Source organism: Callorhinus ursinus, unplaced genomic scaffold (genome assembly GCF_003265705.2).
Source record: "Callorhinus ursinus isolate GAN/ISIS: 27379988/994484 unplaced genomic scaffold, GSC_fseal_2.0 scaffold5, whole genome shotgun sequence".
Classification (NCBI taxonomy): Eukaryota; Metazoa; Chordata; class Mammalia; order Carnivora; family Otariidae; genus Callorhinus; species Callorhinus ursinus.
This window is the reverse complement of record NW_027397067.1, coordinates 63336105-63353463: the sequence shown is the minus strand read 5'-3', so window position 1 is coordinate 63353463 and position 17359 is coordinate 63336105. Positions and strand designations below refer to the sequence as shown.

Sequence of the window (17359 nt, the reverse complement as noted above, 5' to 3'; positions counted from 1 at the left end):
GGGATGTTTAAGCATGTTTTAAGCCTAGGAAAAATAAGAATCAGAGGCACGTGATGAATGTCTTCAACTATTTGAAGAGCTTTCATGTGGAAGATAAAACAAGACATTTTGTGCAGCTTCTGCAAAACAAACTTGAATTACTGGACTGACCCACAGAGATGTGGATTTGGATGTAAAAATTCTCCACACTTAGAACTGGTTCTTCTCTCTTACTAGAAGCTCAGAGGCAGAAGCAGGTTAGGTTTTGCCCCTAACAGATGCTATAGAAAGGAAGGGGACCTGGAAAATATGACCTCTGAGATGCTTTCCCCAACCCTCCTTTGTTTACACTTTAATGTTCACAGTATACAAGGAAACTTTTACAGTCAATCAATGATCTAGGTCATACAGATCTGTAGATTAAAAAGCAAAGACTAAAAACAGATCTAATGTATTACCCAGCATGTTGACATTGTTTACCATTCCTTATTTCTTCTCTCCAATGAAAATGCCACCCTCCTCACATCCAGAAGAATCAAAGAAGTTTCCAGGATTGGCTAATGAGGTCTACTTAAAAACAAGCCCCAGAGGAAGTTAGTGGTTATTACTCTTCTCTGTTAGCATCATGACATAGCATCATGACATAACACTTCTAAGTTAGGAATAAAGAAAACCTCGTTTGGGTAGTTCTAAGTTAGGAATAAAGAAAACCTCGTTTGGGTACTATTAGCTGGGTGATTAGCCTTTCTCTCCCTGAGTGAACTCCTCACTGGGCATGGCATTGTGACTAGAGATAAAGTGGAAAGCCAGTCTTATTAGCATAAGGAATCAAAGAGCAGAAGAGTTCAGGAACTCCAGAGACTGGAAATTGAGAAGGGACACATGTTCAGAAAAGAGTGAGCCACAATAAGGAGAAATAAAATCAGGATAAAAACTCTCCTCAAATCCTGGATACTTCAGAATGATAAAGAGTCAAGAATCAAAAAAACTTAGCCATCGTAAATGTGTGTGCATTTAATAATAGAGCTTCAAAATACACGAAGCAAAAACTGATATGGAATGGAATGGAAGAATGGAATAATAAGCAAAGCTAGAGATGTTAACACTCCTCTCAGAGACTGACGAAGAACTAAACAAACTATCAGTAAGAACACAGCACATATTAGTAACTCTATCAACAAATTTATATTTATTGAACATTACATTCACCAACTGCAGAATGCACTGTTTTTTTTAAGTGTACATAGAAAGTTTTATAAAATAGGCCATATTCTGGGCCATAAAATGAGACTTAAAAAATGTCAAAAGTTTGAAAGTTTACAGAGTATGCCTTCTGACAGTAACAGAATTAATTAGAAATCAACAATATTAAAATATCTTTACAAATTCAAAAACTGGAGATTAAACATGTTTCTAATTAATCCATAGGTCAAAGAAGAAATCAAAATGGAAATTAAGAAAAATATTTGGAAGGGAACAAAAATACAAAGACAATACATGAACATCTGTGGAATGCAGCTGAGGGATTAGAGAGAAATTTCGAGGTTAATATATTTACATAAAAAGAAGAAAGACTTAAAATCAATGATCTCAATGTTCCACCTAAAGAAGCCAGAAAAATAAGAGCAAATTAAATCCAAATTAAGTTGAAGAAAGGGATTAATAAAGATAAGAGTAAAAGTCAAAGAACTATAAAACTAATATTAGTGAAAATTAGCAAAGCCAAAATTTCCTTCTCTGAAATATTAATAAAATTGAAAAATTTTAAGAAAGAGTGATCAAGAAACAAAGATAGGAAACACAACTAACAATACAAGGAAAATAAAGAAATAACATCACTACATATTTCACAGGAAGAAAGGAAAAATATTAATAACCTTATACCAATAATTCCAACAATTTAACTTATTTGGAAAAAACCCTTGTAACACTCAACTTGCTAAAACAGACACATGAAAAAACAGAAAATCCAAACAGCCCTCTATCTATTATAGAGATTGAATTTGTTATTAAAAATATTCACAAACTAATGGTTGCCAGAGGGGAGGGGTTTGGATGTTGAACAAAATGGATAAAGGAGAGTGGGAGATACAGGCTTCCAGTTACGGAATGAATAAGTCATGGGAATAAAAGGCACAGCATAAAGAATATGTCAATGACACTGTAATAGCAATGTATCAGGACAGATAGTAGTTACACTTGTGGTGACCACAACATAATGTATAAACTTGTTGAATCACTCACTGTCTTGTACACCTGAAACTCATGTACCATTGTGTGTCAATTATACTCAAATAAATATTTACTATATATATATTCCTAAAAAGAAAATCACAATCCAAATGCTTTCACTAGTGAATTCTATCAAGTATTTAAGGGAGATAAAATATCAATCCATGCAAACCTTTTCAGAAAAAAGAGGTGAGCTAGCATAATCCTTTTATCAAAATCAGATGTCATTATAAAAAGATAAAAATTACAGAATATCCCTCATGAACATAGAAACAAAAATCCATTCACCAAGATATATAAAAATAATAAAAATCATTACCAAGTGGGGTATATTCTACAAATGTTATGACTAGTTAATATTTTAAAACAATATCATTCTGCATCTTAGACCAATATATAAATAAATATATATATCATCTCTCTAGAAGCATGAAAAGCAGTTGAAAAATCCACTACCCATTCATGATTAAAAGAAACTCAGCAAATAAGAATAGAGGGGAACTTTGAACTTTATCAATCTGATAAAGGGCATCTATTGAAAAATCATATTTAATGGAGAAATATTGAATGTTTCTCTCCTAAGATCAAGAATAGGACATGGATATCAACGCTGTAACATTTTTATCATTTCATTCAGCATTTTACTAGAGGTCCTAGCCAGTGCAATAAGGAAGGAAGGAAGGAAGGAAGGAAGGAGGGAAGGAAGGAAGGAAGGAAGGAAAGGAAGAAGAAAAACTGTATTGAAAATCAACATGATTTTTTGCACAAAAAATCCTAAAGAACATATAAAAGAAAAAAAAAACCTACTTAAACTAATAAGTAAATTTAGGAAGTTTGCAGGACACAGATCAATAGGCAAAAATTAATCATGTTCTTCTAGCAGCAAACAAATGGAAAAGAAAATAGTTTGTAAAATTCCATATACAATAACATCATAAACACAAAATACTTAGAAATCAGTAAGACATGGTATGTTCCACATTCTTCGGTGTAAAAACCAGAAAAAAATACAAATCTGAATTCCTAAGAGAAACTTAAAAATGCCTAAATACACAGAACAGTATACCATGTTCATGGATTGAAAAACCCAATTGTTAGGAAGTCTTCAAATTAATCTATAGATTCAAAGCAATCTTATAAAATATCTCAAGTCATTTTTTATAGAAATTAACGAAATGATTCTAAAAACTTGCAGGGAAATGCAAAGGACGTAGAAAAACCAAAACAATCTTTTTAAAAAGAACAAAGTCAGGGACACCTGGGTGGCTCAGTCAGTTAAGCACCTGCCTTTAGTTCATTTCATGATCCCAGTGTCCCTGGGATGCTTCTCCCTCTCTCCCTCTGCCTGCTACTCGCTCTGCTGTGTGCTCTCGCTCTCTAACAAATAAATAAAGAAAATATTAAAAAAAGAACAAAAGAAGAACAAAGAGCACTCATAATTCCTGATAACAAGCCTATAAAAAGCAACTGCAATGGCAATAGAGAGGCATATTATTCTTTGATGTGTTACTGGGTTCTATTTGCTAATACACATTAATTCATATTAATAAGTGCACTGATAGTAATAAGTGAGATGATCTGTAGCTTTCTTTTTTATGCTGTGTCAAATGTGTATATCAGTATATACATATTTCATAAAAATACGAAGTTTCCATTCTTTTTATAAATGGTCCTTTGGAACAGTTATAATAGTATTGCTATTACTGAATTTTTTGTACATTTTTTTCCTTTTTTTTAGCATTTAATTGCAAAACCATGGAATTCTGGCATTTGGGGGAGGCTACTTTTTAACTACATTTTAACTACTTTTAAAAATTTTTATGCCTATTGTCTTATTTATAATATACAATTTCTGTAAACCTAGAGTATTTGAGTAATTTAGTAATTTCCATTTTGTTAAAAATAATCCATTACATCCTCATTTCCTAATGTATTGACGTACAATAATTGTAATTACTATTCTAGTCTTGTAAATTCCTCTTGTAAATTTTGTGATTGTCTTCTATTTTCATTTCATTTCATTTCTTATCTTATGTATTTGGGATCCTCTCATTTTGCTTTTTAAATTACAAAAAAAAAAAAAAAAACTGAATCAAATTCACAACACCACAATGGAAGGGAAAGAAATAATAAGCTAGAAATAAGGAAACAGGAAGGAGATGAAAAATTATAAAGACAAAGAAGGTAGAAAAAAAGAAGGAGGAGAAGAACGGAAAGAGGAAGACGGTAAATGGTATAAAAACAGAAAGGATCTAAGATCACCTTCCTGGTCAGATATGGGCCCACGTTACCTAGATTGGTGCTCCTCAAAATCGCCAGTCTATGAACTGTTTGTTATCAGGCCACAATGAGATAGGGAAATTATACCAAAATGTGTATCAACGCATCATCTTGCTTCCTTTTTCAGGAAAGCTTTGCTATGAAAAAAAAAATATTTCAGCTGAACTAACAGTGTGCTTAGTGATATACTTGATTTATGTATTTGTGCTTAGTGACATATTCGATCCCGGTAGTTTTATCTCAGTGGGGAGAAGTAACAGTGTGTGGAAGGGCACCAAACAGCAGACCATAATCTGTGTAGCACCTACAGAACGTGTAGCGTGCTATGTAGCGCCTACATCCCTCACTGCACACCTCCAGGGGATTGCATCTTCCCCTTATCCCACTGCAACTCTCCAACTAACTGCAGGACCTCGGTAACTACTTTTACCTTCTGGATTTGGGGTACTAGAAGATATCGATATGGCAGTTTAACCCATAATCAAAAAGGTTCAAAGTGCATAATAGGTCATGAATAAACATTGATTGATTGAATAATTGATGACTGAATGATCAGGGCTTATGTGTACCGGTTGCAGTTGATTCACTGCACAATTTGCCCTTGGCCAAGAGTGAGTGATGAGTGAAATGGGCAGACACTCTGCTCTCCAAGTTGTATGAAAAGCTGTGTTATTCAGAGGAGAAGGCACTATTTTCTTCTTCCAACCGCATGGCTATGCTCAGAGAGACCACCTTTCACTAATTTATATAAAGATCCTAGGTAGATTAGCAGCAAGGGACTTGACTGCAAATTGGCCTCAGAAATGCAGCTGCTCAGTCTTAAACTAGGTGCTGTAAATTCTACAGGCTATAGAAGGCACAGCCATCCCCAAAGCATGGCAAATTCGAGTTGACAGCTCCTTGATTCAGGAATGATCCATTACCTGGCTTTTCTTTGTTCTCTTCTTTTTTTAAGGACTGACATAGCTCCTTGGTCAAAGAAATGGGGCATTGTTTTTAACTAAACTCTATATTATAAGCAGTATAAAGGGTAGCTGCCCATCTCAGTGCAGATATCCCATCCTTTAGGAAGGCTTCCCTGACCTTCCAAATCTGGGCCAGATGCTCCCCCTATGGTTCTTATGGTAGTAATCGTTATATTCCATTCTATGGCACATTAACACGGTACCGTAACTGGCTATTTGCATTTCTACCTGCCAAAGTGTATTGTTACCCACTGTACTTTGAATGCTTAGCACAGTTTTGGGACATGGCAGGGGTCAGGTCTGGGAGGTAGAGGAAGAATAGAGGCGAAAAACCTGCAGTGGAATATCATTTTTAGATATCAATTCTTTTCATTGTAGATACCAATCTGTGTATAAAACCAGACAGAAAGCCATCCAGGAACAGATATTTATCCTAGAAGGCGTCCCCTGAGTGCTCCTAGTTACAGACACATCCTAAATCATTTGATGAACTCAGCAAAGCCAGTCTCCCTCTGGATCAATTTTCATAAACAATCCAGGTAATTTCTGGGAGGAAATAGACCAAGCACGGTTCCCTAAATTGGAAGTTAAGAGACACCTGCCAGTGTAGCTCCAACAAAGGCCCCTTGCAGGAAAAGTTCGTCAAGAGTATAGATAAAAAAATCACCTCGGGTGGGGAGGGCACCTGGGTGGCCCAACCGATTAAGTGTCTGCCTTTGGCTCAGGTAATGATCCCGTAATCCCGGGTTCGAGCCCAGCATCGGGCTCCCTGCCCAGCGGGGAGTCTGCTTCTCCCTCTGCCCCTCACCCTGCTTGTGTTCTCTCTCTCTCACTCTCTCTCTCAAATAAATAAGTAAAATCTTTTTTATCTAAAAAAAGATTTTGTCAGAAAGAGAGAGAGAGCGCAAGCAGGGGGAGTTGCAGGCAGAGGGAGAAGTAGACTCCCCGCCGAGCAGGGAGCCTGACACAGGACATGATCCCAAGACCCCGGGATCATGACCTGAGCTGAAAGCAGACACTAAACTGACTGAGCCACCCAGGTGCCCCAGTAAATAAAATCTTAAAAAAAAAAAAAATCACCTCAAAGAAATGGGAAGTCTAGCCTCTAAGCCCTGACGTAGACACCCTGCTCTCAGAATTCCCATAGCCTTTCTAGTCATCATTCTCTCAAAAAATGGAGCTGAGAAAGAGACATGCGGAAAGTGGAAAGAAGGAAGAAGCTGCAGGAGACAAGAGCAGCCACTTTTTGTCTTCCAGGCTCTGTACTAGATCATCTTGGATCTTAACCCTATAGAGTGGCTACTGTTACTCCTGTTTTCTAGATGAGCAAACTAAAGCTCAGAGAGGTTAAGAAACATGGACAGGGGCACAAAAGGAGCAAGTTTAGATTCCCCCATGTCTTCCTGCCTTCCACCTGGTTTCAGCTACTAGATTACACGGCCTCAGTTGACAGCCTCCGTCACACAACCCTCCCCCACCCCCTATCCAAGAAGCTGATGGAGAATGTATCCAGTGGGATTGAAATCTTATACAGACTTTTCTTAATCATGTTATCTGTCACAGGCTGGTTTTGTGACCCCAGGCAAGGTAGTTTATATCCGAGAAGCTCAGCGATCTGATCTCTAAAGGAAGAAAAATATTTACTTCTGCAAGTATTTGAGGGACTTAAATGTGTTTCTGAAAGAGAAAAAGGCAGGTATTCAATAGGTACTCAAAAAAAAAAAAATGCCAGCAGCCCTATCAAGGGCAAATCTGCCAAGGAGGAAGTTTGTTTTATTCATTTTCCTTTAAGCTTTCCTGTCCGCCCACACCCCTGCTGTCTCCTCTGTTCCCCCAGGGACCATCTTGGGTCTCATTTACCAATGACCTTGTTCTATACAAACTGTCATAATCCCAGATAATGTGTTAGCTCAGGGGGACTCAAACAATACCACCTCGGCCTGCAGTAATTCAGGAAGGCCCTTGTCCTTGAAAGGAATCTTGGGTTACACATGACAGGCCAGGAAAACAACAGTCATTTGGCTGAGTTTGGATAAAAATGACAGCAAATGTGGCTCTAGAGTCACATAACTGCTCAACTGTCAGCAAAGGATCTCTGTATTTTACTAGGTGACATTAGGAAGTATTTAAGAGCCAAAGGGCACACACCCCAAGGAGCCTTTTGTGGGCTGGGGCTTGACCCAGTGCCCCTTAAGTTACACCACTTTGCTTAGCCCATTCTTTTTTTTTTTTTTTAAGGATTTATTTATTTATTATAAAGAGAGTGGACGAGTGGTTGGGGGACAGGCAGAGGAAGAGGGAGAAGCAGGCTCCCACTGAGCACGGAGCCAGACACAAGGCTCAATCCCAGGACCCTGAGATCACGACCTGAGCCGAAGGCAGCCGCTTAACCGACTGAGCCACCTAGGCGACCCTGTTCAGCCCATTCTTAAGACAGCCCTGGCTGATTCAGAAAATCAAGACAGGCATGGAAGGTCCCAAGTGTTCTTTGAAATCCTCAGCTGGACCGTTAGCAGCAGGAAAAGGGCCAAAGGGCTCCTCCCATCAATCCTGAAGCCTGGGACCTGCCCAAAATTGTTCCAGGAATTCTGATGGGTTTCAAGAAATCCTTCCCAGGGAATGACTGAGAGGCCTCACCAATGCGGCTCTTGTCCTTTCAAAGGGACCCCCAGGAGGCCAGGGCTGCAGTGGAGATTCAGGTCTATCCTGGCACAGGGCTCTCCAGGCAGAAGGAGGAGATGCCTAGTGTTGAGTGAGTATACTGTACATCAGGGATAAACCTTGAAAACATTTTGCTAGGTGAAAGAAGCCCCTCACAAAGGACCACACACATATTGTATGCCTCCATTTAAATGAAATATCAACAAAAAGTAGATTAGTGGTTGTCAGGAGATGAGGTGGGGGGTGGGTGGGGGGTCCGACTGGGGAGAAATGGGAAGTTTCTGCTAATGAGTATGGAATTTCTTCTTGTAATGATAAAAATGTTCTAAAATTGCTTGCAAGTGCTGATGGCTACACAACTCCGTGAATATAGTCGGTGAATATAAAAACCATGGTATTGTATACTTGCATGGTATATGAATTATATCTCAATAAAGCTGTTTAAAAAAATATCCTGAAGTCCACTTACAATAACCAAGTTATTAGGGCCAGATTCAGAGGAAATCCATCCAAATTGCTCTTTTGAAACAAGCAAAAACCCAAATGCTATCCTTTCATTCACTCACTTACTCATTTACTCCTTCCAAACGTCCCTGTGAGTTCTCTGTGTGCAGAACTGGACCACCTTACCAGAAACAGAACACCAATTTTCCTAATTGCACCCAGCTTAAGCCTGTTTGCGTAAGGATTTGAACACAGACCTCTTCATCCCATGCTGCAATTAGGAAGTGCCCTCCTTGGCCCTTTGTCAGGGAGGAGCCCCTAAGTCTTAAAGGGGAATTCCAGGAACACTTGTTTGCATTTCTGCTCCCCATAGAGCCACCAAAGTCTTACCCCATACTTCTTTGTTCTTCCCTCTCCTATTTCCTTCAGCTGCTACCCAGCCGACTCTCCAAAACTTCCAAAAGGGAGTCCAAACCTTCCAGAGGGAAGGGGGCTTGGGTAGCAGCTCCAGAAGCATTTTTCAGGGGGAAATCCTGGCCCCTGTGAGAGCTGCATGCAAGCTCCATTTGGACATTTCTCCTAAAGACAAGTCCTAAGCCTGTACCTAAGTAGAAGGGGTGACCTCCAGTCAACCCTGAGCTCCTGTGCCAGAGGGCAGGCTTCACGCAGAGGACCCAAGAACCCAGGGCCAAAATCGGAGTGCCTGTGGTCCAGGACTTGCAGGCGGCGTCCAGGCGCTCGCCAAGGACAGAGGCCACTCCTGTGGCTCCACACTGGCTCCTCTTGGCCTTTCCCGAACCCTGTCTTGCCTGTGCGCACTGCATGCCAAAGCCCAGCTCCACCGGCGGCATCTCTGCCAGGCGCTGCGTGCGGAACAGGAGGCTCGAAGCAGGAAGCGGGTGCCAAGGGATAAAACTGGAGGAGATTAGGGGTGGAAAAGCCAGGGCAGAGAGGACCCTCCAACACCACAGCCCGCTCATGCATCTCAAAACCGCAACCTCCTGCGTCCAGACACCAAAGCAAAATGCGCGAAGCATCCGGGTTTCCTGGAGCAGAGGCACAGAAGAGCTGTTACTGCCAACGTCCTCCATCAATGAGCTCGGTCGGCTTGCTCCTCTTTGCGTCTAGCGCCTGACCCCAGCGCTGATCTGTGGCCGTACCAAGGGGGCTGGGTGAATTTTGTCTCCCAGGACCTCCACCGACTTCTCTTCCAAGCGCCCCCAAATACAACTTAAATAAAAATAGCGTGCTCTTTATATTCATCTCTCCAAGACAAATTCCTGAGCCCCCTTTCTCACCAGATTGTCGCCTCTACTAAGCCCCTTCTACTTGGAAATGCTGGAATCGCCAGTCTCGAAGCCAAACCCACTTCTTCCCGCCGCGCGCTCACAGCACCCAAGTACAGGGCAAAGTTCCCGGGAGCAACACAAGGCATTGTCGCTGTCTCTGCATTCGCATCACGTAGCACCTCCAAACTCCCTGTCCAGCGACCCCCGCGAGGAGGCATCTGGGTGCACCGTCCCATCCCACCCCAGAGGTCTCCGGGCCATCCTGGGCGCACGCGTAGAAAAGGTCCACCATGGAATTGCATTGCTTCTGCAGGTGACTCGCCCTCTCCACTTTTCCTTCCTAACGACTAGATTTTTCAAAGCCGACCCGAATTAGGGCAGAGAAAGACTGGAACTGACCTGTGCAGGGGAATGTTCTAGCCGAAGATGGGGACCTCTCGACGCCTAGGTAGGATCCAAATTCGCCGTGAGTTGGTTCTTGGCGGCGCACGGCTCTCGCTTGCTTCCCGCGTTGTGCCCCCTTTTAATTAGCCTCTTCTCTCCCTCTCCCTCTCTTTCTCCCTCTCCCACTCCAGCTCCCCACTCTGTGCAGCCCGGAGCTGCGTCCTCTCCGGCGCCTCCCTCCTGCCAGGCGCCCAGGATCAGATAAGAGGAAAGGAAGGCCAGCCGGCGGCCAATTATAGAGCGGAAGGTGGCCGCGGAGGCGGAGGTTGGGGAGGTGGGAGGCAGGCCTAAGTCTCAAACGCCCCCCCACCTTATCTCCTCCTCCTCTCCCCACCCCCGCCGCGCAAGCGGTCCTCCGAGGAGCCCGCCCCCGCGCCGCCCCCGCGCGTCCCCAGACCTGGCAGCCGCCCCAGGTGCGCGCCGCAGCCGGGTGTCGTGAGCCCAGAAAGAGCCGCCTTTGCCCTTTCACTCCGACAGCGGCCGCTGAGTCAGGCCCTGCGGTCGCTTGGCGAGGTGTGGCGCCCTCCAGGACTCAGGTACTGGGTGCCCACTTCCCCGTTCTCAAGACACGACTTGCCTTCCCGCATCGAGGACCTGGCGCTTGGGAGCGCGCACGCACTGCGAAGGGGTACCCTGCCTCCCCTCTTCTCGCTTCCTGGTGCGAACGAGGGCTGCAAAACGCCAGAGCAGCGATGCTCAAAATTTAATGTGCAGGAGAATCATTTGAGGTCTTGAAATGGATATTTTTGTGGGCTTACAAGGACGAATGTTGGCAGTGGCCAGGGCTTGGACTTTCTGAACCGCTGATTCCCACTCGCAAAGATCCTGTTTCAGCAGGTCTGGGCTGAGGCCAAGGACTCTGCATTTATCAAACACCCCGGTGGTTCTGATCCATACCGTCCACCTTACGAGAGAGAGTCTCTACCTGAGATGTGAAGCACACGAGGTGCGCCAGACCTCGCGCCAGGTCTCGAGGAACCAGGGCTGCGCTGTCACTCTCTGGGCCCCTTTAGAAAGTCATCGTCCTTAACCCGTTTTTGAACCGGGCACCAATCCTCGGCGGCGTTCTTTACAATCCAGCTTTTGTGCGCACAAATGTTGGGGAGAGAGTTACAGAAACGACGGAAATTGAGCAACAACTCATTTTTGCAAGAAAATGCTTTCTCACGTTGGAAAACGGCTAAAGGCCGGTGGTGGACAGGAGAGAAAGGGCAAGGGGTCCTCTTAACGGGCTTCCCACATGCCCAGCTGAGAATACAGAGAGAAGGGCTTTTGAAACCTTTAAAGGGGCCCATTGGACTTTCTCACCGTCCCAACTATTATTAGCCACCAACTCCGCCTTCCCCGATGTTGGCGTGGAGATTCATCTACTTGGAAACGCTCTGAACTTCCCGCGGGCCCTGCGGTTGGAGTGCAAAGGGCCCGCTCCAGCCCCCACCGATGCTCTGCCTCCGCTGGTCCCTTTTTCCAAATTGGCCTCTGCTCGGCCCCAGGGCGCGGCCAAGCTCGGCGCCCTTTTGCAACTGCGCTTCACAGAACCAAATTTGCTGGGGTCGGGCAGCCAGCGCGATTTTTAAGGAGACAGGCTTCGGAATCCAAGCGCTCCGGGGAGACTACTGCAAGGGTGCGAGCGCCACCTGGTGTCCTCGCCTGGAGCCTTGGGAGAGGGCGGGAACTGGAAAGCTAGCCGTCCACCTAGATTGAAGTGCAGAGACCAGGATTCCTGAAATGCGGGATTTATTCCTGGAGACAACCACCACTTCGGTTGTTCCTCGTCCCACCTCCCCATGCAAGTGGCCACTTCCATCGTACTTTGTTCCCCCTTTTCACTGATAAAATCTCTTTTTTTAAACGTAAGTGGAGCTGATACACAGTGTTACATTATTTTCATGTGTACAACATAGTGATTTGACACCTGTGTATGTATGCCGTGCTCACCACCATCTGTCACCATGCAGCCCTATTACAGCACCGCTGACTATGTTCCCTATGCTGGACCTTCTATCCCTGGGACATATTCGTTCTGTAACTGGAAGCCGGTACCTCCTACTCCCCTTCACCCATTTTGCCCACCCCTCTACTCCCTCCCTTGTGGCAACCACCAATTTGTCCTCTGTATTTGTGAGTCTGCGTTTCTGCTTTGTTTGTTTTTAATTCCACATATAAGTGAAATCAAATGGCATTTGTCTTTCTCTGACATTTCATTTAGCATAACATCCTCTAGGTCTATCCATATTGTCACAATAGCAAGATCTCATTCTTTTTAAGGCTGAGTAATATTCTGGGGTGTGTGTGTGTGTGTGTGTGTGTGTGTGTGTGTGTGTGCGCGTGTATGCCACCTCCTTTATCCATTCGTCTATTGATGGACACCTAGTTTGCTTCTATATCTTGGCTATTGTAAATAATGCTGCAATACACATAGGGGTGCACATATCTTTTTGAATTAGTGTTTTCCTTTTCCTTGGGTAAATACCCAGTGGTGGAATTACTGGATTGCATGGTATTTCTATGTTTTTTTTTTTAATCTACTCAAGTCTTTCGTTTTTATCAAGATGTAGATGACTAGTGTAAGCTCAGCTTTTTCTGTAATTCCTCTGGGGAAGGTAGTGGCATATTCCTGCAAAGTTTTAGGCAGAGGGGGAAAAGTATTTATGATGAAACTATAGAAAATTAGAAATGAGGAATTCCCAGTGGATTTTTAAATGTGAAATATGTGCACAAAAATCTATATACAGCAAAGAGAAAAGCATAGTATTTGGTAAAAACCCTATACAATAATGTATATTGATTTTGTAACCACACAAAATGTTATTTCTTAAAATTCTAGCCCATCCTTCCTTCATCTTAACTTTTGACTTCTGGCATTTCACTTTCAATGTAAATAAACTTCAGTTAATGTTGAATCAGAATGGCTGGTTTTAATCAGTTGTCCATTATGTTGCAGTTCTGTGTAAACTCCCAGCCCATTCAAGGGAGTGTTTATTCAACATTTATCTTAAGTTCAGCCTTCAGAGTCTGGTAGAGTACTGAGAACTGAATCATAGAAATGACTGGAAGACTCCATTAATGGTCTCCTCTCCCCCATCTAGAAAAAAAATTGTATCTGAATGAACATGTAAACATCTGGAGCCTTCTCAGAGATATCCAAAAATGTCCGCTTCCCACAATCATTGATTTCAGGACTCAGCAACTCTTATTAGATTCTCGTCTGAGTTTGACATGACTGTAATCTTGTTTCTCTCGAAGGACCCTCCACACGCGCAGTTTCCCTTCCCCAGTCAATCGCGTGGAACCTTACAAGAAGACTACAGATACAAACTTGAATTGAAGGAACTCTGTCTCTTGCTTGTGTCACTTTGGTGAAGTTATTTTGCTTCTCTGAGCCTAGCTCTTTATGTATAAGAAGGGAGTTATTAACTGTATCTCAGGGGATGGTTTTGTGGATTAAATGACAGATGTGTTTTTGGACCTAATCCATCATGATGATAAATGGTAGCTGTATCACCCAAACTAGGACTGTCCCTCTTCTGCCCATTGCATATGGTAATACTCTCTTTAGCAGCCCCTTCCAGAAAATTCTCCTTACAATGTTTCTCAACAGAGGTGCTATGGGCATTTTGGGTATGCCCCAGACATTGTAAGATATTTATTATTTCTGATTCCATCACCAATTCCCAGGAGCATTCTCTCCTTCTCCTAGTCACTGTGAAAACCAAAAATACCACTGTCCATTTCCTCATACACTCTGTAGAAAACCACAGTTTCCAGCTTCACGAGTTATTTGCAGTTCTTCTCCAACCCCCCTGTAAGAGCCAGCTCTGATTTTTCCTCAGCCTAGCATCCATTCCCCCCTTCTTTTGTTAACACAGTGCTCATACTCAGCCAGTATGAGTCCCTGCTCCCATGTTCTCCCCTTCCATGCTGACCTCCCATCCTTGCTCCTGAGACTCCCAGTGTTTGTCATGATCTTGCAATAGCACAGCTGGTAACAGAGTGTTAACCCCCAGCACAGCAGGGAAACTTCAGGACCCTGCCCCATTGTCAAGGGCTAATGTACCTTCTAACTGATGCCATACCAGCTGTTAAATACTTTGTATCTCACCATAGAGTACCAGGGCTCTGAGTTCTTCTTGGGAAATTGCTTCTACTCTATTGTATGTAGCTGTGGTGGGTTGTCACTCAGAGTTCTCTTTTCTCCCCTAGCCAAGGGTCGGCCTAAACTCTAAACTAGGCCAACCAGATACTCTATCCCTCAAATGGGAGTATAAAGTGATGGGATACAAAGGCAGAAAAAAGTGTTCACTAATTTTTTTTTTAATTTTATTTACTTTTGAGAGAGAGAGAATGACAGAAAGCATGAGAGAGGAGGGGGTCAGAGGGAGAAGCAGACTCCCCGCTGAGCAGGGAGCCCGATGCGGGACTCGATCCTGGGGCTCCGGGATCATGCCCTGAGCCGAAGGCAGTCACCCAACCAACTGAGCCACCCAGGCGCCCCAGAATATCTCAAATCATCCTAGCAATGAGGCCTGAGGTAACAATAAATAGACCTAGACATAGGTCTAACATCCAGCAGAAACACCAATACAGCTGTAGCTGTTGTTGAAATACTGAAATATTTCCATAGCAAGTGGTCAATAACTGTCTCCCCACACCCCTGAATGTCCTCCTCACCATCCCCTTCCTGGGGCCACTATCCCAGATCTTCCTTTGATCCAACAACTGTAGAATTAACCCTCGTACCATTGTCTGAATGTTTACATCTCCCCAAAATTCATATGTTGAAATCCTAGCCCCCAAAGGTGGTGGTATTAGGCGATGGGGCCTTTAAAAGTTGTTTAAATCATGAAGCTAGAACCCTCAGGAAGGGGATCTGTGCTATTTTAAAAGATGCTCTAGAGGGGCGCCTGGGTGGCTCAGTCGTTAAGCGTCTGCCTTCGGCTCAGGTCATGGTCCCAGGGTCCTGGGATCGAGCCCCGCATCGGGCTCCCTGCTCCGTGGGAAGCCTGCTTCTCCCTCTCCCACTCCCCCTGCTTGTGTTCCCTCTCTGGCTGTCTCTCTCTGTCAAATAAATAAATAAAATCTTTAAAAAAAATAAAATAAAAAAATAAAAGATGCTCTAGAGAGATCCCTCACCTGTTCCACCAGGTGAGAATACAACGAGAAGTCTGGGATCCAGAAGAGGGTCCTCACCTGACCATGCCGTCACGCTGAGCTCAGACTTCCAGCCTCCAGAACTGTGAGCAATACGTTTCTGTTGTTTATAAGCCGCCCAGCCTATGGCATTGTGTTACAGCCGCCCAAAGTGAATGGACTAAGACAGTCAACATCAGATGAGGGCTTCTAGTGTAGCTAATGGCAGCCCCTCAGATTGGGCTGTGCCTCTGCCCCATCTCGTTGTTCAATTTTTTGAATATCAGCACAGAACTCCAGAACATCTCTGGCTTCTGTAGTCCCTGAAGCTTCTGTCTCAGTCTTCTGAGCTACCTCCTTTTTTCTAAATCTGCTTTCTTTCTCTCCCAACCAAAGAACTCCACCTGAGTCCATCTTCATTTTACCAACCCTGAAGCTGAGACAAAGGAGATGAGAGAGCTTGTCCAACCTTCCCTGGAGGATTAATAGCAAAGTCAACACTAGAATCCAAACGTCTTAACTCCTAGACCAGAGCTTTTTCCCAGTAGAGTGCATTGACCCTTTTCCAAATAATACCGGAGATACCTCCTACGCTCATAGAGGGTTTTCACTTTACAGTGTGCATGCAGGTATATCATCCTGTTTTAATACATTGGCTCTGCAAGGCAAGAATCATTCCAGAAGTTAAAATCATACTGTCTTATTCTGTCCGTTGTGGGGCAGGAGTCCCCCCATCTCCTCACAATCACCTTTCATGTTCCTGAACCAGTGATTAAGACATTCCTCATCTTCTCGGCTCTGTGGCCCAGATCAAAGTCAGGACTTCAAAAACAGCCAAGGTTTTCATGGGTGACAGCACCCTGTCAGTGTACGCATGTTGCATAAAAGGTTCTATTCATGGCATAATAGGGTTGGTGCAGGCCTAAGGGATTATACATGTGTGCTAACCCCTCCGCTTTACAGATGAAGAAACGGAGGTCCAGTGAATCAAATCTCCTGTCCAAATCCCCAGAAAGAGTTAGTGGCAGATATTACTAGATTCAGTATCAGCGGACAATGGTCCAAGACTCTTTCCAATAATAATAATGCCCTAATAATAAGAAAAGCCTTCACTGAGAGTCTTTTGAATACCAAACATTTGAGAAAACTCAAATGGACAATTCTAATCTTTTAAATTATTATCTTATTAAACTAATTCTTACATGTATCTTAAAAATGCAAATAATACTAATAGCTTATTTTATTTTATTTTAAAGATTTTATTTATTTATTTGAAAGAGAGAGAATGAGAGAGAGAGAGCATGAGAGGGAGGAGGGTCAGAGGGAGAAGCAGACTCCCTGCTGAGCAGAAAGCCTGATGCGGGACTCGATCCCGGGACTCCAGGATCATGTCCTGAGCCGAAGGCAGTCGCTTAACTGACTGAGCCACCCAGGCGCCAGTAATAGCTTATTTTAAAATATTGTCTTGCTTACCAGAGGTAGCCACTTTTGACTCTTTTAGTTTTTTTCTGACATTTTCAAATGTCCATGTTTCTAAATGAAATGCATGTACTGCTATCTATTAATTAATTTTAAAACATCACTTGTAGGTTTTGTAATATGGCAGAAGAGGATGTAATCTTTTGGGCTTCTATCCTCTCTTCTCTTCTATCTTCCCAATATGATTACAGTTTTTTGTTAAATCCATATTCACTGTTTCCAGGCACAGGCTTTGTAAATATTATTCATATAAAAGCATCATAATGCATTATGATTATTTTTCCTTTTTGCTTTTAGTTTTTCCTGAAGTTGATCATTACCTTGCTTATTCATCTGCTTAGTTTTCTTTTTTGCTGATCTTTCCAACTACTTGCAATAACATCTTAGTCCAGTGTTCCATAAAGCCACTTATATTTGGTAAAAAAAAAAAAAAAAATTCAACATTCCTCCTTCTCC

At 43.1% G+C, this 17359-nt stretch overlaps 1 protein-coding gene across 5 annotated transcripts in view; it reads right to left on the bottom strand.

The window, feature by feature from the left end:
* The window catches only part of COL14A1 (collagen type XIV alpha 1 chain), a 214471-nt gene extending 201296 nt beyond the window's left edge, over positions 1-13175 (bottom strand). For all 5 annotated transcript variants that reach the window (XM_073893159.1, XM_073893157.1, XM_073893158.1 and 2 more), the window contains exon 1: positions 10250-13175. The gene's annotated coding sequence lies outside the window, so the exon portion shown is untranslated. The remainder of the gene's footprint in view (positions 1-10249) is intronic.
* Between the last annotated feature and the right edge of the window lie 4184 nt (positions 13176-17359).